Below are 23,453 nucleotides of genomic sequence, written 5' to 3' on the forward strand. Positions count from 1 at the left end.
CATTTCCTATATATTCCTTGAATTTTCTTCACTGCCACTTGGTAGCCATGTTTACTTTATTTTGCTTCATTATTGATTGCAGTAGCTTTTTAAAGGGCTTCTCCTGAGCCCAGCCTGTCCTCACCTCAGTGAGGCTCCTTCAAATTGTTGTCAGAGAGAAGGTTCTAAAATGCAAATCTAAAGTTAAATCCTCCTTAACACACTTTACTGGCTTTATATTGCCTGCATTAGTTCACAAACACTTTAAACCAGACACACCAGAAAGATAAGGCATACCTGCTTTAGTGTTAGCATGCCAGGGGATGGGATAGGAATGAAAAGTGTAGTTTATAAAATGCCCTTTTGAGGTGAATCTGTTTTCTTTTACAGGGACTAGCTGCCCACTTTTATTGAGAATTCCTGCCAGACAAATGGTTGTCATATGCAGGTTTCTATTCTTCTCTCCTCCTCTTTCCTCTCACAGTTTATGCTCCAACTAGAACCACAGCTTATAAATACACACAGCAAGCTGTTTCAGACCTCCATGACATTGTCGTCTTGTCTTCCCAGGATGCCTTCTTAGTCCCCTTATTTCCCAGTGATTTCTGTGCATCCCTCCAAAACCATCTCAGATATCATGTCTCCTTGGGTTCCTCCTTTGATATTCCAAGAGAATTAATCATTCCCATTTCTATGCTGTTTTTATATCTTTTATATGGTCTACTGCTAAACATATCGCACTCACTTGTATTTTATTTACTCCTACCAAACTGTATAGGCTTCTTAAGAATACTCCACTCTGTTCATGTTTGTGTTTAGTATATAAGTAAGCATTCAATCAGTTTCACTAAATTGATATAAATTTGCTCATCTTATACTCATTTCTTCATTCATTCATTCAGACATTTTTGAGACCAATACTGATGTAGATTTCAAAGTCCAAATAATGGAAAAAGCAGGAAGAAATGGACACTTAGAGCACATATGTAATCCATTATATAAAGTGAATGCTGCCCCCTTCATGATGCAGTCATGCTTTATTTTCCCACAGTTTTTTCATCACATTTATTTTAAGGCGGTAAATAGGAAAAAAATCAGGACTATTTTGCCTTTGGGCTATAAAAAAGGTTTAATTTTTCGTGACCAGGCAGTGGCGCTGTGGATAGAACATCCGCCTGGGATGCTGAGGACCCAGGTTTGAAACCCCAAGGTTGTGGCTTGACTGTAGGCTCATTAGCTTGAGTGTGGGCTCGCAGGCTTAAGCCCAAGGTGGCTGGCTTGAGCAAGTAGTCACTGGTTCAGCTGGAGCCCCCTCCCCCCCCCCCCCCGGTTAAGGCACATATAAGAAAGCAATCAATGAACAACTAAGGAACTGCAACTATGAGTTGATGCTTCTCATCTCCCCTTCTGGTCTGTCTGTCCCAGTCTGTCTGTCTCTATCTCAAAAAAAAACACAAAACCCCAAAACAAAAAAAGAACCAAAACAACCTCTCTTTTTTATACTCATTGCTTACTAACCATGACAAAAGAAACAGAGGAAGAAATAAGATATCAACACTAGAAAGCTACACTAAAGTTACCATTATTTGCAAATAATAAGATTGTACACTGGGCAACCAAGAGAATCACTGAAAAACTGCAATAAGAATTCAGTAAAGTAGCTAAAGAATAAAAAACCAATAGCTTTGATATAAAAGCAAAAACCAGTCAGAAGCTTTAGTTGAATAAAATACAGTAATAGAAAATAATTTTAGAAAACACTAGAAATACACTTAAAAAGAAATATAGAGGACCTGTCTGAATAAAAGTTTAAAACAAGTAGTAAGGAATATGTTTTGTTATAGTTGTCAAATTAATCTATTCATTTGATGTACTCTCAATAAAAATGCTAGCAGAATGCTTTGAGGAATTAAAGAAGCTGACAGTAAAGTTCATGGAGAAAAAGAAACAAATTGGGTAGCCAGGAATGATCTAGAAAAATAATCATAACGAGGCCTGGACAGGGCAGTAGACAATTTAAAAGATATTTAAAAGAAACTAAAGTTACCATACTTATAACAGGTTGCACATTCATAGGTAAAAGAATGTTAATAAGACCAATAAAAATGAACAGAAGTAGATACAATCAGAAATATGATCTGCAGTTATGATATTTCAAATAAACATAATATCAAAATAATCAGATGGTCTTTTGAAAATAATGATAGTTGAATCTGTCCCTTACATCCTGTACCAAAATGAATTCTAGATGGATTTAAAATCTGAATATGGAACTTCAGCCCCCTTCAAATTAAAAGCAGTCTAAGAACAGTTTTTTTAAAAAATGATCTAATGGCTGGGTAAATTATTTGTGACACAAAAATCTCAAAGGCATAAAACACTAGAAAGTTCAAAAAAATTTATGCATGCAAAAAGAAGCCCATAATCAAAGTTAAAAGTAACACAAAACTTTTCTTAATATAAAAACTCATACAAATTGACAAAGAAAAGCCCAACCAGCCAATAGAAAAATGAGTCAAGGACGTGGACAGTTAACAAAATAATGAAATGTAAACAGCTCTTAAATAGTTAAAAAGATATATAGCATCACTTATAAAAGTAAATGCAAAATAAAACTGCAACAGGATACTGTTTTTCTCAAATTGGCAAAGATAAAAAAGTTTGATATTGCAGTACATTGGCTAGCATGTAGGGAAACAGACACTCTCTTGCATGGTTTCTGGTAGTCAAAATAAATACTAATACCATAAAGGACAAATTAGCAGTATCTATTGAATTTCATAGCAACATTTTTGACCCTTTAGTTTTAAAAATGTTTCTAACAAGTATGCGCATATATATATATATGCTAAACGATGTATGCACACTTTTTCAGTAGCTAAAAGAAACAATCTATATTTTTATTTTTTATTTTTCTTTAAATTTAACTTATTTAATATTTATTGAATTTACCTGGGTGACATTGGTTCAGAAAACCAAACAGGTTTCAAGTGTATAGCTCAAGAAAACATCATATATACACTGCATCATGTGCCCATTGCTCTAAGCAAAGTCTCTTCCCTCCCTCCTCTCCCCCACTTTATCCACCTTCACCTATCCTCCACCCTCTTTTTAATCCCTCCACTATTTTCCATCCAGTCCCCCAACCTCTCCCGGAAAGCTATCAGTCTGTTGAATATATCCATGCCTGTTTCTGTTTTACTCATCAGTTTATTTTCTTCATTAGATTCCACATATGAGGAAAATCTTATGTTACTTGTCTTTCTCTGACTGGCATATTTAACTAAGCATAATAATCTCCAGATCTATCCATGCAGTCACAAAGGGTAAGAGTTCCCTCTTTTTTATGGCCAAGTAGTATTCCATTGCATGAATGTAACACAAATTTTTACCCACTCACCTACTGATGGGCACCTGCACTGTGTCCAGACTTTGGCTATTGTAAATGCTATAATGAGCAAAGGGGTATGTATATTCTTTTGAATTACTGTTTCTGGGTTCTTAGGATATATTCCCAGAAGTGGGATTGACTGCTGTGTCAAAATGCAGTTCCATTTTTAATTTTTTGAGAAAACTCCATACTTTTTACAAGGCCAGCATTAACCCAATTCCAAAACCAGATAAAGACATTACAAAGAAAGAAAATTATATGCCCTAGCCCAGGGGTCCCCAAACTTTTTATACAGGGGGCCAGTTCACTGTCCCTCAGACCGTTGGAGGGCCGGACTATAAAAAAAACTATGAACAAATCCCTATGCACATTGCACATATCTTATTTTAAAGTAAAAAAAAAAAAAACAAAACGGAACAAATACAATATTTAAAATAAAGAACAAGTAAATTTAAATCAACAAACTGACCAGTATTTCAATGGGAACTATGCTCCTCTCACTGACCACCAATGAAAGAGGTGCCCCTTCTGGAAGTGCAGCAGGGGCTGGATAAATGGCCTCAGGGGGCTGCATGCGGCCCGTGGGCTGTGGTTTGGGGACCCCTGCCCTAGCCAGATGACTCAGTTAGTTAAGCATTGTTCCAATATGCAGAAGTTGTGGGTTTGATACCTGGGGTCAGGGCACATAGAGGAACAGATTGATGTTTTTTGTCTCCCTCTCCCCCGTTTTCTCTCTCTAAAATCAATCAATACAATTTTTTTAAAGAAATAAAATTATAGGCCAATATCCCTCATGAACACAGATACTAAAGTTCTGAACAAAATGTTAGCAAACTGGATCCGACAAGACATTAACAAGTCATATACCATGATCAAGTGGGATTTATTCCAGAAATGAAGGTTGGTACTATATTCGCAAATCAATAAACAGGATCAATCACATAAACAAAATGAAGGATAGAAATCTCAAGATCCCCTGACCAGGCGGTGGCACAGTGGATAGAGTGTCAGACTGGGACGTGGAGGACCCAGGTTTGAGACCCTGAGGTCACCAGCTTGAGCGTGAGCTCATCGGGTTTGAGCAAGGCTCACCAGCTTGAGCCCAAGGTCGCTGGCTCGAGCAAGGAGTCACTCGGTCTGCTGTAGCTCCCCACGCCCCCAGTCAAGGCACATATGAAAAATCAATCAATGGACAACTAAGAAACCGCAATGAAGAATTGAAGTTTCTCATCTCTCTCCCTTCCTGTCTCTGTGTCCCTATCTGTACCTCTCTCTGACTCTGTCTCTGCCACAAGAAAAAAAAAGAAATCTCAAGATAAAAAAAAATCAGAAAGGCCCTGGCCGGTTGGCTCAGTAGTAGAGCGTCGGCCTGGCATGTAGAAGTCCCCGTTCGATTCCCAGCCAGGGCACACGGAAGAAGCGCCCATCTGCTTCTCCACCCCTCCCCCTCTCCTTCCTCTCTGTCTCTCTCTTCCCCTCTCACAGCCAAGGCTCCATTGGAGCAAAGATGGCCCAGGCACTGGGGATGGCTCCTTGGCCTCTGCCCCAGGCACTAGAGTGGCTCTGGTCGTGGCAGAGCGACGCCCCGGAGGGGCAGAGCATCGCCCCCTGGTGGGCAGAGTGTCGCCCCCTGGTGGGCGTGCCGGGTGGATCCCGGTCGGGCGCATGCGGGAGTCTGTCTGACTGTCTCTCCCCGTTTCTAGCTTTGGAAAAATACAAAAAAAAAAAAAAAAAAAAAAAAAATCAGAAGATGATATCAATAGATGCAGAAAAAGTGTTTGATAAAATCCAGCACCCGTTTATGGTAAAAACTCTCAGCAAAGTGGGAATAGAGGAATCATACTTCAACATAATAAAGGCCATTTATGACAAACCCACAGTCAACATTATACTCAATGGGCAAACAGTGTTTCCCTTAAGATAGAAAACAAGACAGGGATGTCCACTTTCATCACTCTTAATTCAACATAATACTAGAAGTACTAGCCATGGCAATCAGACAAAAAGAAGAAATAAAAGGCACCCACATCAGAAAGGAAGAAGTAAAACTGTCATTATTCATGGATGATATTATTGTACCAGAAAACTAAAACTCCACCAATACAACCTATAATTTTATAGATATAGATAGAAGTAGGTCCAAGTAATTAAATGAAATAAAGCAAGTTGCTGAACAGTATGTATAAGAATGTACATTTACAAAAAAAAAAAAAAAGTCAGCTCTGTGAGAATATTCAACAAACTGGAAATGATATTTTGCCTCCAGGAAAAGCACTGGGAGGGAGAGTGTGTTGAACTGTTTATTGTTTCTGAAACTTTTAAGCAGGTATATTAATAAATAAAACAAATTAAAGAAGTCATAAATCCTATAGAACAAAAGAAAAAACAAAAACAGAACCAAGTGATGTCTTTATTTTTGTGAGGTCTCCTTGCTTCCAAATGTTGAGATGGGCTAGGTATGCATAGCCACCAGTCACGTGTGGCTATTGAGCTTTTGCAATGTGGTTCGTCCCAACTGAGATCTGCTGTAACTATAACCATACTGGGTTTTAATCATTTTGGTGTGGACAGAAAAATAAAAAAAAATAACTCAGTTTAAAAAAACTTTTTATTACATGTTGAAATACAGTATACTCTTTTGGATCTATTAAGTAAAATATATCATTACATTAATTTCATTTCTTTCATTTTAATGTAATTAAAAATTTTGAATTCCATATATGGCTTATGTTGTAATATATTAAACAACTCTAAGCTGTCCAATACTCGTAATCATCAGTAACCTTTAACAAAAAATTCTAGGTTCTAGAATCATAAAAATTGATTTGTAGGCTTTGATATAAGAGGATTCTCCAAAAACAGGGGTACTACTAATTTTCATAAATTAAGGAGCATAGAAATAAGCCTAGACTGGATCAATTAGCTTTCCAAATACTACAATAAAAAATGTTTTCTTTTGGCAACTGTAAAATCGATTCACAAATATATTAATCAAAGGGTATTTACATTGTACACACATATACATTTGTTATGTAATATATTACATTAAACTTGCATGCTTTTTATACTATATGCTGTCCTACTTAAATAATTTTCTAGATATAAAATATTTTAACTATTTTTCTCCATTCCACATTGCTTGGACATCCTTTAATGTGTCAAGGGCAAATCACAATAGATGAAGTTTGCAAAATTTTTATGACCCTAGTAATAGCTCCTAAGAAAAATTAAGTTGACTTAAAATGTAATTTATTTTAATATGGAGTTTTGAAATGCAACAGCCATTTTTCTCCTCAGTCACCTTTTATTTGATTTTCTTTATGCCCCTCTCTTCCCCCCACTGCCTTCCTTCCTTCCCTTCTCCCCCCGTAGGTAACCACTGCACTCTTATCTATGTCCCTCAGTCTTAATTTTGTTTTCCATCTATGTATGGAATCATACAATTCTTAGTTTTTTCTGATTTACTTATTTCATTCAGCATAATGTTATCAAGGGCCATCTATGTTGTCATAAATGATCCTATGTCATCATTTCTTATGGCTGAGTAGTATTCCATAGTATATATTTATGTGCCACATCTTCTTTACCCAATCTTCTATTGAAGAGCTTTTTGGTTGTTTCCATGTCTTGGCCACTGTGAACAATGCTGCAATGAACATGGGGCTGCATGTGTCTTCACGTACCAGTGTTTTTGAGTTTTGGGGGTATATACCTAGTAGAGGGATTGCTGGGACATACAGTAGTTCTATTCTTAATTTTTTGAGGAACTACCATACTTTCTTCCATAATGGTTGTACTACTTTACATTCCCTCCAATAGTGAATGAGGGTTCCGTTTTTCTCCACAGCCTCTCCAACCTTTGTTATTACCTGTCTTTGCAACATTCATTTTTAAACGCTAATTTAACCTAATTATTGGAACTATTCTGCCTGTGACAGCAGTTCCTTTACTGAGTACAACCATTAGATATGAAAAGTGAAATGTTTCACTTTTTCAGGGAGAGCAGGAAAATTATGTATCTTTCCATTGCAGGAGGAGGGTAATTTGTTATTTGAGGATTGTTATTAACTCATGAATCCGATTCAGAAAGTTTAAAGCAATAAAGTGTCTTTTTAGAAGGAGAAAAAGGACATTTTCTTTGACTTCGATTCCTAAACCACTTTGTGTACATTCATCCTGGGACATTACAGGAGCCAGTAGCCCCTGCGGCACAGCACTCTCCACACCCAGTGCTTTCATACTGACATTGGCAGGCATCATTTTTAATAAAAAAGAGAAATGAAGCCTGTTCATTTTGTTCATTATAGAGATAGTGAGCCTGACCTGTGGTGGCGCAGTGGATAAAGTGCCGACCTGGAATGCTGAGATCACCAGTTCGGAACCCTGGGCTTGTCTGGTTAGGGCACATATGGTAGTTGATGCTTCCTGCTCCTCCCCCTTCTCTCTTTCTCTCTCTCCCTTTCCTCTCTAAAATGAATAAATAAAATCTTTAAAAAAATAAAGAAATATTGAAAAGGCTTTTATGCTGTAATTTTTAGTGTTATTTATATCAATTATTTTTTAAAAGATTTTATTTATTGATTTTACAGAGAGAGGAGAGGGGGTGTGTAGAGTGAGAAGTATCAACTCATAGTTGCTTTACTTTAGTTGCTCATTACTTGCTTGTCATATGTGCCTTGACCAGGTAAGCCCAGGGTTTCAAACCAGCGACCTCAGCATTCCAGGTCGATGCCCTATCCACTGCACCTCCACAGGCCAGGCTTGTACAAATTACCTCAAGCTAACATAAAGTCAATAATTTATGTATAAGACAAAAAAAAAATCTTCCAAGATAATCACTGTAGACATCTACCTGCTAATCAGTGAAAATCAAGTTGATGGGTTATTTTTACAAATTTACGGGGGAAAAACTTTTCTCAAAGTTAAACTGTTTTTCAAATGAATTAAGTTTTTGCTAAAGAGATATTTTTGTCACATTGCTTTTGCTTCTCACAGATCAAGAACTAAGATATAGAGTTATTATTCATTCACATCTGCTCTTATAAAGTGACTGGTATCAAAAAATATTTTGAATTCTCATAATTTTTTTTTGAGATTGAGATTAAACACCCTTATTTTTTCTACACCAGAAAATATTTAATTAATAAAATGTAGAATACCAATCAGGATACTACTTTCTTATGCAACTGATATTCAAATGTCAGCTCTTAGAGGTTTGTATATAGTCATTTATGCCAAATAAAAATGTTATCTATAAAAATCAGGACAAAGAATTTTCATTTTAGAACAAGACTTGCTTTTACAACAGGGACAATGACTTACCTAAAGAGAACACTGGCCAAAGTTAAGACACTAATTTTTTCTTAACACTATTACAAAGTTCATACGCAGGAGGCCAAGCAGAAGAGTCTTGGGCAAATCTGGAGAAGGTAACTGGTTAAGTTTCCCAGGGATGTTTTCCATGGTACTTCATGTTATAGCTTTTAACATATTCCTTAAGTGATGCTCTTACAGGTCATAGCTAATTTCAAGCTATCATCCTCCATTTCATGAAATTCCTGAAATTTCCCAACCTGCTCTTGCAAACTAATAGGAGCTAATTCTGAGCACAGCATTGTTAAAGCTGCCAAATGATAACAAATCACATTACTTTCCTTTTTTTTTTTTTTTTTTTTGCTAAGAGAAGGCAAGTTTCCTGGAATTGAAGACAGGCCACATTATTTTGGTGGTCTTCCTGATGATTTCCAGAATCGTTCTGGACAAATGGACAAAGAGCTCTTGCTCACAGAATTACTAAACAGTATTTTAAACTTCTGGAAGGTTAAATGCATCCAAAGTAAGTGATAATACATGATGATTATGGTCTTAATATATAAAATATTCAGAATATAATAAAGGAGCTAGTTCCATTCTTCCACTTTATAGATGTAAAAACTGAGAAATTTGTTGAAGGTTAGGCAACAATATAATCATTCTCACGGGCTAGCTAGACTGGAAATTTCTTTTCTTTTCTTAATAGAGAGGCAGGGAGGCAGACAGACAGACTCCCACATGCACCGTGACTGTGATCCATCCAGCAAGCCCCCTACAGGACGATGCTGTGCCCATCTGGGGCTACTGCTCTATTGCTCAGAAACTATTTTAGTGCCTGAGGTGAGGTCATGGAGCCATTCCCAGTGCCCGAGGCCAACTCACTGGAAACATTCAAGCCATGGCTGTGGAGGGAAAGAGAAAGAGAGAGAGAAAAAGGGGGGAGGGAGGGAGGGAGAAGCAGATGGGTGCTTCTGTGTGCCCTGACCAGGAATCGAACCTGGGACTACTACACACAGGGCCGACGCTCTACCACTGAGCCAACTGGCCAGGGCTGGAAAATTAATAGAACTCCCCACCACATAATATTAAGAAAAGGGCACTACTCAGAAAGAAGGTTTTATTTTGTTAGTACATTCAAAATCAGCCAACACTTGAGTTTTCTCAGGCATAGGTATTCTGGTTCCATGTTTGTGGGTTTGTAAAAGTTTCTCAGGCAAAAGTATTCTGGTTCAATGTTTGTGGGTTTGTAAAAATTAGCATGTTTATGGTTATTTTGCATGTTATTTCATCAGGGTATCATTTCTTTGTGTGGTGTGGATTAGAATAAAATTAAAAAGAAAATGTAAACATTTAGCAAATGGAATTTGAGGCTACAACTTCAAGAGTTATTCTGTTCTCTCTTCTTTGCTACTTCAGTCAGTGCTGGGCTGCTGCTGATTTTTCTCTAAAATGTTTGAGGATAATGTAAATCTGCTGATAATATCATTGAGAACATTGGGGCTCAATGCCCATTAGTTCACTTGTGAAGTTCATAGTCACAAGTCCTTATCAGGCATTAGGTGAGTGCCGACTCAGTGCAAGCACTATGCAGTGGAGCTAACAAAGATGGACAGGTTCCGCACTGCCAGGGACGGAGCTTATGGAAAGGCAATCTGATGGAAGGGTCACAGACACACAGGAAAGGGAAAATGCACTTCCAGACGTCAGGGTTGGTTGGGTTCCATCAACGCAACTCTCTCTCATAAAATTTAACTTCATTCCCTACATGTCCCACTACGTCAAGGTTGCTTCTAAAAGGATGACAGTGAACTCACATCACACATATCCATCCACATCACTGAGGCAGAACTAGTGCCCCAAAGTGATTACATATCAGTTGTCATCAAGCAGGGAGGAGGAGACCATATAAAAAGCTCAATGGAGTGCATTTAAAAACAAGAAATATTCAAAAGTGACATAATTATTTAACTATTAACCTAGGAAAAGTTACGGCATATGTTTATCTGCTTTACTCTAACAAAGATTTGGTTATCGCTAATCGAAATGTAATAAGTAGCTTATTATTTAAATTGTACACACACACTCACACAGGGTTTTTGATTACATGGTACAGAATGAGGTTTCTTCATGGCTTTACCAAAAAAAGGCAACAAAGTGACTTGAATTTTAAGAACAAAAAAATATAACACTCGTTCTAAAACCAGCTTCAGCATCTTTCTAAGGTTAAAGAGGCAATTCTAGAAATTATTTACCATAATTAAATCACAGTTTACAATGTCATGATTTAGACTCTACTAGTCACATTATTTATGTTTATCCTTTTATTCTAAGTCTAATATTCCCTATAAAGTATGGTCTTCTAGGGAACTAAAAAGAGTAGTTCTATCAGCTATAACTACCATTAATATTTTGGAAATCCCAAAGGTCATATTATAACCAGGTAAATAAATACGATTGTGCAATAATATATTATGGCTACTCTATGATTTCAGGTAATGTGAGAGAATAATTTTCCATAAGGTATGACAGAGAGAGGGGGGGGGGGAGAATGAGGCAGAGATTGAGAACTTTAAAAATGCCAAGTATATCACCTGACCAGGCAGTGGAGCAGTGGATAGAGCATCGAACTGGAATGCGGAGGACCCAGGTTCGAGACCCTGAGGTCGCCAGCTTGAGTGCGGGCTCATCTGGTTTCAGCAAAGCTCACCAGCTTGGACCCAAGGTCGCTGCCTTGAGCAAGGGGTTACTCGGTCTGCTGTAGTCCCATGGTCAAAGGTACATAGGAGAAAGCAATCAATGAACAACTAAGGTGTCACAATGAAAAACTAATGATTGGTGCTTCTCATCTCTCTCCATTCCTGTCTGTCTGTCCCTATCTATCCCTCTCTCTGACTCTCTCTCTGTCTCTGTAAAAAAAAAAAAAAGAAAGAAAGAAAGTCAAGTATGTCAACCTTCATCTTCTATGCCAGAAGAACTCATTTATGAAGCATGTTTATCTAAGTTGATAATACTGGCCTTTTGACTAGTAGCTAACATTTAGGCTTCTTAAAACCAAAACAAGTTTTAGCCCTAGCAGTTTTCCTTTGGTATTTGATTTTGCTCCTTCTCCCACTTCTCTGACAGTAATTTATTATGAATTCAAGTCACATTGGCAGCATCTGTGAAACAATTACTGCATCTAGGACTGACTCTGCAGTCTAATCCATCATAATTATGACAGGCCTCTTTGAAGATGCTATGATGCATGACTGAAAAATAGCACATTAATGTGCAAATGGATCAGCATCTCATTTCACCAATATGCATTTATGGTTGTAATTTAGCTCAGAACCATTTGACTCTTCCTGAATCATTCAAGAATGGAAGTCGTATCTCTCCCCACATAAAGCTGTAGATGATGTTCAAAATTTGTGAAGAGGGCTTTTGTTTTTGCTTTTATTTTTTGATTTATTGATTTTTTGGGTGTGTCTTTTATTGCTCTAAAAGAAAAAAGATACACGTAATTTAAATCTCATGTCAGCTTTTTTTAAGGAGACAAAAAGAGTCAATTTATAGATCTGTAGAGTTGCCATACTATAAGGCCATAAAATTATTTTCTATAAGAACGTTTGACTTCATGTTCTAATATCAAAAGTACATAAAATATTCTGCCATCATCACAAGTTGTTTATTGATATATGAAAATTATTAGGAGAGGAGATTCTTATGACTAATTATTTGTAGGGACTACATCTCCTAAAGACCCTGTGTTCCAGCATAAACCTTAGAAAATGATGGTATATATCTCTATTACCTCCACTGACTGGTGTTGCCCTATCAGTAATTCAGGTGTTAGGTATTAATTTATTCTTGACATGGAAAATGTTAAATAAAGATGATATATTTGACAATGCCTCCTTAATAGATGGCACTATTCTGCAAAACTATTTTAGATTCTCCCTACCAAAATGGGATATAATTTATCCATTATGAATTTACTTTCGAATATGTGCAGGATGATGGGCCTCAGCAGTGTCTACTGGCTGTCCCTATAGATAGTGCTGTCCTAAAATGTTGGTTTCTTCTGCATCTATCCAATTCACTTTATTTAGTTTGACTTTCCTTCTTAATTAATATATAATATTGGTATGGTGATTAGGTCTCACTCTGGGAGTAAGCAAAGTGTTTTTTTTATAAGGCATTATTTATGAAATTAAAAACTTCTCTATTAATTCAATATTAAAGCTAAAATTTTAAAGGAAAATAATCATCAATCCAAAACATATTTTCAAAGCAAAATGAATGTATCAAAGCTATATGTTTAGTCTGGAATATGATGCTTCATATAGGAGAATATGAGGGAAATTAATCTGGTTGTAACAAAATTGGCATTTAAATTTCTCATCTGATAGAAATTTTAATCTCAATATTAAGGAATCTGTAAAGATGTATTTTACATCCCTTGAAAAAGCATATCAATGTTCCAATGAAAGTTCATGCATTTCCGGAAGTGCGTTAATTAAACAAGTAGCTGCACACACACCACAAGCACACACAGGGAGCGCCACACTTACTGGGGAGGCCTTGTCAGGTTTCCCATAATCCTCAGTAAATACTATTTCATTCCAATGTGGGAAGTTTGAAAATTTGTTTCTTATCTTAAAAGAACAGCATAGACAAAATTTAATAACGTATAGATTATTTAAGGATGGAGAATCGGGGAGAATGTCACTGAAGATTAGAGAAGAGGTTTACAGACAGAAGTCTGAGTTTCAGATGTGGAGACAACTGACAGTTTTGAAATAAATCTGCTTACAGTTTGCAGCTCTAGTCTACCAGTTTCCCAGCTGATAAGATGGGCATGATTTTTTTGTCGGTTCTCAATTATTCGCTTATCTTTTAATCCTGGGATTATTTTTTAAATTTGGGCTTATTCCTGGTCTTTCTCAAACTCTCATCAAACTAATATGTGATGAGGAAAAAGATCATTAAATAAAATTAGAAATGTAATTTGACACAAGCATTATTTATTTGTCATGAATTTTACAAATTATCTGAATAATTTTTCAGTTTCAGTTCACTCCATCATTATAATGGGTAATTGTAAGCTAGCTAGTCTTACTAGAACACAGGATATACTCTATTGAAAGTTTGGCATTTTTAATTTTTTAAAAATGTACTGCAGAAACTGTAGTTGTTTGGGCTTAATCTCACTGATACCCTACAAGAATCTGTCCAGTGGACAAGCAGACTCCTGCAGAGAGGTGTAGGCAAAGCACAAAAGGTGTGTGTGGTGATAGAAGGTTGAATAGGAAACAGACTTCCCATGTCAGTTCAGGACGCTCTGCAGCAAGAGCCCCTGCAGGTCCCTCTGAAGAACCCACGTGTGCCAAGAAAGAGAGCTTATATTTGGTTGCTTGCCCCACACAGGACACCCAGTGGTTAGTCAATGTCAGCTATCAAAATAGAAACACCCAAAATTCTGTTGCCTTATTTAAGTGAATATGGAGCCCTAAGCCTTTTTCATTCTTTCTTAGACCTGCCCAACCTCCTAGTGTCTGTAGCTTAAAAGAAAGGGGTGAGGTGATGGGCAGTATTCAGAGTAAGACTTTCTTGCTCTCTAAGCCAAGTGTTGGAGCCAGAGGTTAAGCCTGTGCTGGGGAAGAGAAGAATACTGAATCAAGCTTGACCTGAAAGTTTTAAGATGAATAGGATTGAGTTTCAAAGACGGGAATAAATTGTTCTAATCTAGTCAAGAAGACACCATAGGAAGAAAGGGGTGGGGGGAGACTACCGTAGTATATTTGAAGGGCAATTATAGGGAAAAAATGCTTTCATTTTTATATATTGAGATATAATTTTTTCCAATAAATCCAATAAAATTATTCCCAGTAATATATAAGAACTTCATGTAATTTATGACAGAGTTCATAATAACTCAATGTTTTTATTTAATGACAGCTATAGTTATAAAAATAACCTGTCAATGTAATTTTTCTTTAATTCAACATATATTATTGAACATATCCTATGTGCTAGGCACTGTTGTAGCCAACATTATACCACTGAACAAAAAAGACAACATCCCTGCCCTCTTGGACCTGATATTTTAGTGGGGAGACAAATAATAGGCATAATAAGGAGTAAATTGTATGGTATAGTGAAAAGATGTTGAGTGCTAAGGGAAAAATGAAGAAATAACCGGGCAGGTAACAGGTACCAGAAGGGTTGCAGATTATAGTATTAAATACTATAATCAGAGTAGGTTCCATTGAGATCATGAGATCTATACAAAGTTTTAGAGCCAAATTATATAATAAACATCTGACTTACAAAGATGATCTTAAATAATCAATGTGTTAATTTTATATTATTGGATACACTGTCTCATGCCTTCAACCCTAAAATCAACAACAGAAAAAAGAACAACTATCAAGATATAGAAGACAACTATACCAGTGTCAATGAAATTTTTACATCTCCAAAGCCATCTAAAATATTAATGTGAAACGAACTAATAATATACCTAACATTTTACGGGAAAACTCTATACTAGGAATTCTTCTAAAACAGCCATTTTGGCAATTATGCACTGTACTGTTTCCACGGAATCTGGTCCTTATCAAAAGTGTTTTGTTCTCAACCATCGTTTCAGGAGGCAATTCATCTGTGTTTCTGAAAGTTTTGTACAACCCTGAATACCTCCATCTTCATACCCATCTAGTTCTAATCTACTACAGTTACCATGGAAACCTAGTCATTTTCTTCTTCCTATTTTTGAACAATTAGTGATTATTGTGTTTTACTTAACTTTCTAGGGTGTCACAAAGCTATTATTGAGAGTAAAATAAATATTCTAAAGATGGAGATACCATTAAAATAATTTCCTATCAATGGAGCTATCATTATGATTCTTCAGTATGTGCCAATTCTAAAGAAAACTGGCCTGACCTGTGGTGGCGCAGTGGGATAAAGCATCAACCTGGAACACTGAGGTTGGCGGTTCAAAACCTTGGGCTTGCCTGGTCAAGGCACATATGGGAGTTGATGCTTCCTGCTCCTCCCCCTTCTCTCTCTCTCTCTCTGTCCCCTCTCTCTCTAAAAATCAATAAATAAAATATTTTTTAAAAAACCTGCCAACATTATTTCATATTATAAATAATTTTAGTCCATCCAGAAGAAAAAAATTAAAAAAATTTCCCCAGAGGGTAAAGCATTAGGAAAATAAGAAACATCAACTGCATAGCCATTTTAAAGGGACTTCATATAATCACATATTCATCAGAAACACATTCTCCCATCCATTATGAAAATAACTCTCATCTTTACCTTCTGTGTTCTATTAAAACATCTGAAAACCTGACCAGGCAGTGGCACAGCGGATAGTGCGTTGGACTGGGGCGTGGAGGACCCAGGTTCGAAACCCCAAGGTTGCCGGCTTGAGTGCAGGCTCATCTGGTTTAAGCAAGGCTCACTAACTTGAGCCCAAGTTTGCTGGCCTGAGCAAGGGGTCACTTAGTCTGCTGGAGCCCCAGTCAAGGCACATATGAGGAAAGCAATCAATGAACAACTAAAGTGCTGCAAGGAAGAACTGATGCTTCTCATCTCTCTTTCTTCCTGTCTGTCTGTCCCTACCTGTCCCTCTCTCTCTCGTCTTTCTCTCTGTCACAAAAAATTAAAATAAAATAAAAATCCAATAACCCTGAAACAATTTTAAAAATAAGACAAGACAGGAAAATTCAGATTCCCTATAGAAATTTTATTTATATTAAACTATCCCATGTAATTCTATTTTCTCCAAATACATGAAAAATCATTAGTTTTTTTATTAGACCCTTTAAGTTATGTCTTTAAAGTTAAAAGGGCTTTCTTCGGCAGCACATATACTAAAACTAAGAAAAAAGTGTGCTCAGGGTGTACTCTGGGTGCTCCTTTAATATAGCATTGCACTGATATATATCTTTACAGGGCAAGCCAGGAAAGACAAGAAGAAGAGGGGAAAAAAAGAATACTTAAAAAAAAAAGGATTGTAAACTCACTAAATCTAAACATTGCGGAAAAATTAAAAATATACTCCCACATATGTTTGCATTAAAATATTATTAGAGACTGACCATTGGTGGCACAGTGGATCAAGAGTAGACTGGAGATGCTGAGGTCGCCGGTTCGAAACCCCACGCTTGTCCAGTCAAGGTATATGTGAGAAACAATCAATGCACAATTAAAGTGAAGCAACTCTGAGTTGATACTTCTCACCCAATCTCTCTCTCTCTCTCATTCTCCTTTCTCTAAAAATCTATAAATAAAATATTTAAAAACACTAATTCAAAATAAGAACCTACTTACCTGCAAAATAATTTCCATATAACCACTTCATTATTTAGATGTCACAAATTTAGATGCCATACCAAATGGTATGTTTAAAATTAATTTGGCCAATGGTCTGCCCAATACACATAGGTATACATCTGTTATTATGACTCTAGCTATCTCTGTTAAAAGGTGAATTGGGAGAAAGCAATCAATGAACAACTAAGGTGTCGCAATGCGCAACAAGAAACTAATGATTGATGCTTCTCATCTCTCCGTTCCTGTCTGTCTGTCCCTGTCTAACCCTCACTCTCTCTGTCTCTGTAAAAAAAAAAAAAAAAAGGTGAATTGGCTTTTTGATTGAAAATAGCTTAAAATGAATAGATCAGTGAATGAGCCAAGTTTATGCAGTTTTCACAGAACAATAATATAATTTTCTAGATGGGCAGAGCATCGCCCCCTAGTGGGCATGCTGGGTGGATCCTGTTTGGGGCGCATTCAGGAGTCTGTCTCTGTCTCCCCTTTTCTCATTAAAAACAAACAAACAAAAAGTTAGTATACTTCTTCTAGATTTTACTTCCTCTGAACATATTGGAAAAGCTGAGAATCTTACTAAGTCTACCTTTCTGACCTTATAATAACCAAGTATCATATATTGTCAAATTTCAGCAGGTTATGTCAGTATGCTAATAGACATTAAGTTCTAGTCCTAAAACCTGTCACTGTGGGCTATTTTACACTGCAGCTGTACATTGCCATGTCAGAAGAACAGTTAAGAAGTTGGGTCAAAATTTAAACTCAGGATTTGATGCAATTAAAAAAATTTAACAAATGCATCTCTAAAATAAAATGTTCATGGAGTTGTTACTGAAATTTTGGGGGTCCCAATTTTGATTTAGTGTGCACAAGTGAGTAATTTTACTTTAGTTTAAAATATAGATGTGCAAACTAAACTCAAAGCAGGAGGAAGGAAATAATAAAGAACAAATAAATTAAATGTAGAACTGAAAAACAATAAAAAAGAGTAACAGAACTAAAGAGTTGGTTCGTTGAAAAGATAAACAAAATTGATAAACTTTTAGCTAAACTGATGAAGAGAAAGCACTCAAATAAAATTACAAAAGAAACATTACAACTGATACCATAGAAATATAAAGGATCATGGCCCTGGCCGCTTGGCTCAGTGGTAGAGCATCGGCCTGGCGTGTGGAAGTCCCAGGTTCAATTCCCGGCCAGGGCACACAGAAGAAGCACCCATCTGCTTCTCCACCCCTCCCCCTCTCCTTCCTCTCTGACTCTCTCTTCCCCCTCCCGCAGCCAAGGCTCCATGGGAGCAAAGTTGGCTCTAGGTGCTAAGAACGGCTCCATGGCCTCTGCCTCAGGGGCTAGAATGGCTCCAGTTGCAACAAAGCAATGCCCCAGATGGGCAGAGCATCGCCCCCTGGTGGGCATGCCGGGTAGATCCTGGTTGGGCGCATGCAGGAGTCTGTCTGTCTGCCTCCCTGCTTCTCACTTCAGAAAAATACAAATAATAATAATAATAATAATGATAATAATAAAAAGAAATATAAAGGATCATAAAAGACTACTATGAGCTATACACAAACTAAACACCGTAGAAAAATGGATAAATTCTTAGAAATGTACAAATTACAAAAACTAAATCATGAAGAAATAGAAAATCTGAATAGACCAATAATGAGTAATGAGATTGAGTCAGTAATATAAAACTTCCTAACAATGAAAGGTCCAGGTGGCTTCATTGGTGTATTTTACTTAACATTTAAAGAATTAACACCAATTCTTCTTAAACTCTTCCAGAAAAATGAAGAGAAGGGAACACTCCAAAATTCATTTTATGAGGCCAGCATTACCCTAATACCAAAATCAGATAAGAACAGTACAAGAAAACTATACATCAGTATCCCTAATGAATATATATAGATGCCAACACTCTCAACAAAGTAACAGCAAGCAGAACTGATTTCAACAGCATATTAAAAGGATCATACAGCATAATCCAGTGGGATTCAACATGGTTCAACATACCCAAATCAACAAATGAGACATAAAACATTAATGAAACAAAAGATAGCCTGGCCTGTGGTGGTTCAGAGATTGTTGGGGACCAAATAAATAAACAGTATTTTTGCAATCTGGACAGAGGTGCTGGGCCCAAACCCCACCTCATTTGCCTAGTTAACAAAGAGCTACACCTGATTCTCATTTGTCTCACCCATGTTCTCTGGAGGAGGCTGGAAGCTAGTTTCTTATTAGTGTAAAGTAGATTTGGATGGTATGGCGGGGGTTGTCTTTGAGTTGCCTTGGAAACTTAACTAAATTGCTGATGGACCACATTTTTTCTATGAATAAAAGTGGATGTGCTTCTGGGAGCACGGACGTTACGGCTAAGGAACAGTAGAGACTGCCGTGGTGTCCTCCTGAACCCGTATATGTATACTTTTCCCATTCGGGACCCCGGTATATGTATACTTGTGGTTGGACTGTGACAATTGGCGCCCATACGTGTGGCCATTGAAAAAAGGAAGAGGAGAGGTAATGGAACCCCCCAGAAGTGGGCACACAAAGTAAGTATAAAGCTTTTAGAGAGTAAAGCTTTTAAGTAGAGTTTGGTGAGAAAGTATAATAAATAATTCGGGAGAAAACTAAATATGGGAGTTGTAGGATCAAAAGTGAGGGATCTTTTTCTTTTTGTACAAATGTTTTTGAGAAGAAGCTTTTGAACAGAATGAGGTAGAAACAGAGGAATGTAAATACGAGAAAAACTTGAAGTCTGAGAATAACTCGGGAGATGAGAATATCACAGCTTTGGCCATTTTAAACTTTGCGCCTCCGCAGCTCTCTGCTCCCAAAGTCTTTGTCTCAGACCCTTAGAGATCCCCACTCCAACAAGCTTTGGATCGGGCTAGAGATGCAAGGGGAAAAATGGAGGAATTCAGCAATATTAGGCAAAGTCCTGATGAGCAATATCAAGAATCTGTTTCATAGCTGATTCCAGCAGTTGAAAGAATAGTGATAGAAAAGGAAGTTTATATCAGAATATGCGATGATGTTGGGACTTCATACATGCAAGGTCTTGCTTTTGCCACAGCCCTTAAGGTGAGGATTCCAAGAATTTTTTATAAAAGGCAGGACAAATGAAAGAAAGAAGGTCAGGGAAATACTTCTGCCTGTGAATCTTGTTTCCAGTGCGGCAGCTGCGTTGGGCCCAGACTGGCAGAGGCTGCAGCCAAGGAGAAGGTAAAGCAGGGAGGTGAATGGGGAAGCCTTCTTCCCCACCCTGGTAAACTAGGTCTGCCGCTCGGCTGGGATTGAGATGGAGGCTTTCGGCGGCCCACGACTAGGCATGATTATTCTAGGCTTCCAGTGCAGCAGCTATTAGAATTTGAGCTTTAGTAAATAAAAAGACGTAAGAGTTTGGGAAAATTACAGCTTTTTCCCATTATTCTCTAACTTTCCCTAAGCTATCATTTTACTTATTTCCTATTCTATGCCTGGAAAGAGGGTGAAGGGGGAGCCTGTTTGGATATGCCTAAACAAAAATCTCACACGGCCAACTTGAGACTTTTCAAGAGAGTTTCTGTTTAGAATCGCGCACTTTCCTAACAAAGAGGGAAAAGGAATAATGGCTCCTCTTAGGCCCCTCTCCCCGATTTATCTTCTTCCGTCATTTCAGAGGTTCCTGGGCAACGCGTCGGATTGGCCTTGCATTAAAGAAGTCCTTATGAACACTGGTCATGCTCCTTGGTCACTTGGTAGGACTTTCTGCATTTGAAAGCTCCCTTCAGTCGACTGCTTGGGCAGCTTTACAAGGGATACTTAGAAGGAAACCTGAGAACTTGATTAGAGCTGAGGGATTCCTGGCAGCAGAGTGAATAAAGCTCATGGCCCACCAGCTAGAAAGCATCATTTACAACAGCCAAGCTATGGAAGCAATCCAAGTGCCCATCAAAGGATGAGTGGATAAAAAAGGCTGTGGTACATATATACGATGGAATATTACATGGCCATAAAAAGGAATGACATCTTACCCTTTGTGACAGCATGGATGGATCTAGAAGTGAGTGGAGGGGAGATAGACAGACTCCCGCATGCACCCTAACTAGGATCCACCGGGCAACCCATATCTGGAGCTGATGCTCAAATCAATCAAGCCATCCTCAGCGCCTAAGGCTTGGACCAACCGATCCACTGGCTGTGAGAGGGGAAAAGAGAGTGAAAGGGATGAGGGAGGGGAAAAGAAGCACATGGTTGCTTCTCATGTGTGCCCAGATCCAACCCGGGACATCCACACACTGAGCAGTGCTCTGTCCACTGAACCAACTAGCCAGGGCCTTTGACAGCAATTTCATGTCTAAAAATAGATTCCGTGGGAAATATTACAGATATTGCACAAATTTTTTTCCTCAAGTATATTTATTAATGATAAAAATTCACTAACAGAGAATTAGTTATAAGTAGGTCACATTTGTATGATGGAATGTTATATAGCTATTAAAAAAGAATTCTAATATTTAATAATACTGCTATCTAATGATGTGAAAGAATTTAGAAAATTGCATTTTAAATGAAGTTGTAGTACTGTTTTTACAATTTTTAAAGTTATGTTATCTGCAGCCTGACCAAGGACACTGGGGTCGCCAGTTCAAAACCCTAGGCTTGCTCGGTCAGGGCACATATGGGAGGCAACAAGTGGATGCTTCCTACTCCTCCCCCTTTTCTCTCTCTCTCTCTCTCCTCTCTTTAAAATCAATAAATAAAATCTTAAAAAAAAGAGAGATTTCTGTTTAGTATTTCTCCTTATCATGTTCCTATTAAAATAGCCCTACTTATGATCAAGCAGGCCACATTCTAATCTCTAAAACCCCAGGTTTCACTTTTGATTTATGTAATTGTTTAATGTCTAAATGTGTCTGTTTTCAAGGCTTGAATTATGTTCTTGCATGCAAAAATTGGAAATGCTGGCTCTAACATTGTAAAAATAAAATATCCCTACAAATTAAAAAAAAATTAATTAGAACAGTAAAGCATACTCATTAAAATTTAAATAAAATGAAATGTAGATCCTAAAGACTTCCTAATTTGGCCAAACTGCTCCAAGTTAAAGTTACTGCAGCTGCAAAGCTTGAAACAGGGTGGATTTGCTTAACAAAGGTGTAAAATTTTTTTTTTTTTACTCTTTGAATTGCTTGTTGATTGATTGGGTAAAAGTGTTTTGATGGGTGTAGGAATGTTGCTTGAAGGTGCATTTGCTGTATTGTGTTGGAGGTTGGCATTGAGATGGGTGTTTCTTGCAGTTTTTGAGGTCAAGGTGTTATGAAGTGTACTCAACAAATGCTTAAGGGTCAATTGTAAATAATATAAAAAAATAATCAAAGGGGGGGGAGTCATGTCCTGGAACTCCTGCAAATCTATTTACTTTGAAGAATTTCTTTTGAATGCTGATGTATAGGAGATGCCAGGCCTCTTTCTTTTGCAAACTTCTACACTCTTTTATTTGATCCAGCTAGTAACGCTGTTTTGTCTCTTTCTAAATAGCTCCAGATATATAGAAAAAGTTTATATAGGCAGATGTGGACCCTCAAAACCCTCAGCAAGATCTTCTGAGCATGGCTTTTAAGGTCTGTAATGACCAAGAGGAAAAGAAAAGGCAGAGAAAGCCCAAAAGCGATCAGGAAAAATAACAGCTTTTGGCATACATCCTTAAAGGCTCCAACACCCCAAAGGAGCCTCATAGGACTTATCAAGGCCCTGCTTCAAGAGTGGAAAGGAAGGTCATTGAGCTAAAGCCTTCCGGGCTTTTCTGCCCCTACCAGGGACATACCTTTGCTGTGGGAAAAAAAAGGGACACTGGAAGGTAAGCTACTCCCTCACTCCTCTAAGGAAGGGTTCAGTCTCTTCCAGCCCTGCTCCAGCCACCTGTGACCTAACCTTGCCCAACCTGCTGGGACTTGCCACTGAAAGCTAAAGGTGCCCAGGGCTAGTCAGCCCCATCTCACATCACTGTGGACGAGCCTAGGATATTTCTTCCAAGTAGCAGGTGAACTGATCTCGTTTCTTGTGGATACAAGGGCCACTTACTATGCCTTGCCTGAATATTTGGACTTTTATTCATCCTTTGAAATCTCTGTGGGTGTTGATAATCTTTATATTCTGCTGCTTTGTTTAATATATAGTGTTTCCTTTATTCCTCCTGCCTAATGCCCCATGTCTATTTTAGGCTAGAACCTGCTCCTAATTTAGATGAATTTTCCTCTGCCACCCAGCATAGTGTATCCCAAGGTTCTCTTCACCACACCATGGTTGCAGAGCTCCAGGGAAACACACCCTGGGTTCATCTCTCCAGCTTAAAGAAAACAGAAGCTCCATCTCCATATGTGCTGCAGATGGCTTTACCAGTCTATCTCAATCGTTATCGGCTAGAAGCAGTGGTCATTGGGACTTGGACTCTAACTGCAAA

At 37.7% G+C, this 23,453-nt stretch overlaps 1 protein-coding gene across 5 annotated transcripts in view; it reads right to left on the reverse strand.

Annotated features, from left to right (window-relative positions):
* TET2 (tet methylcytosine dioxygenase 2) overlaps window positions 1–23,453 on the reverse strand; it is a 140,069-nt gene that overhangs the window by 51,344 nt on the left and 65,272 nt on the right. The gene's annotated exons all lie outside the window — the stretch shown is intronic.

This window comes from Saccopteryx bilineata, chromosome 5 (assembly GCF_036850765.1).
Source record: "Saccopteryx bilineata isolate mSacBil1 chromosome 5, mSacBil1_pri_phased_curated, whole genome shotgun sequence".
NCBI classification, from domain to species: domain Eukaryota; kingdom Metazoa; phylum Chordata; class Mammalia; order Chiroptera; family Emballonuridae; genus Saccopteryx; species Saccopteryx bilineata.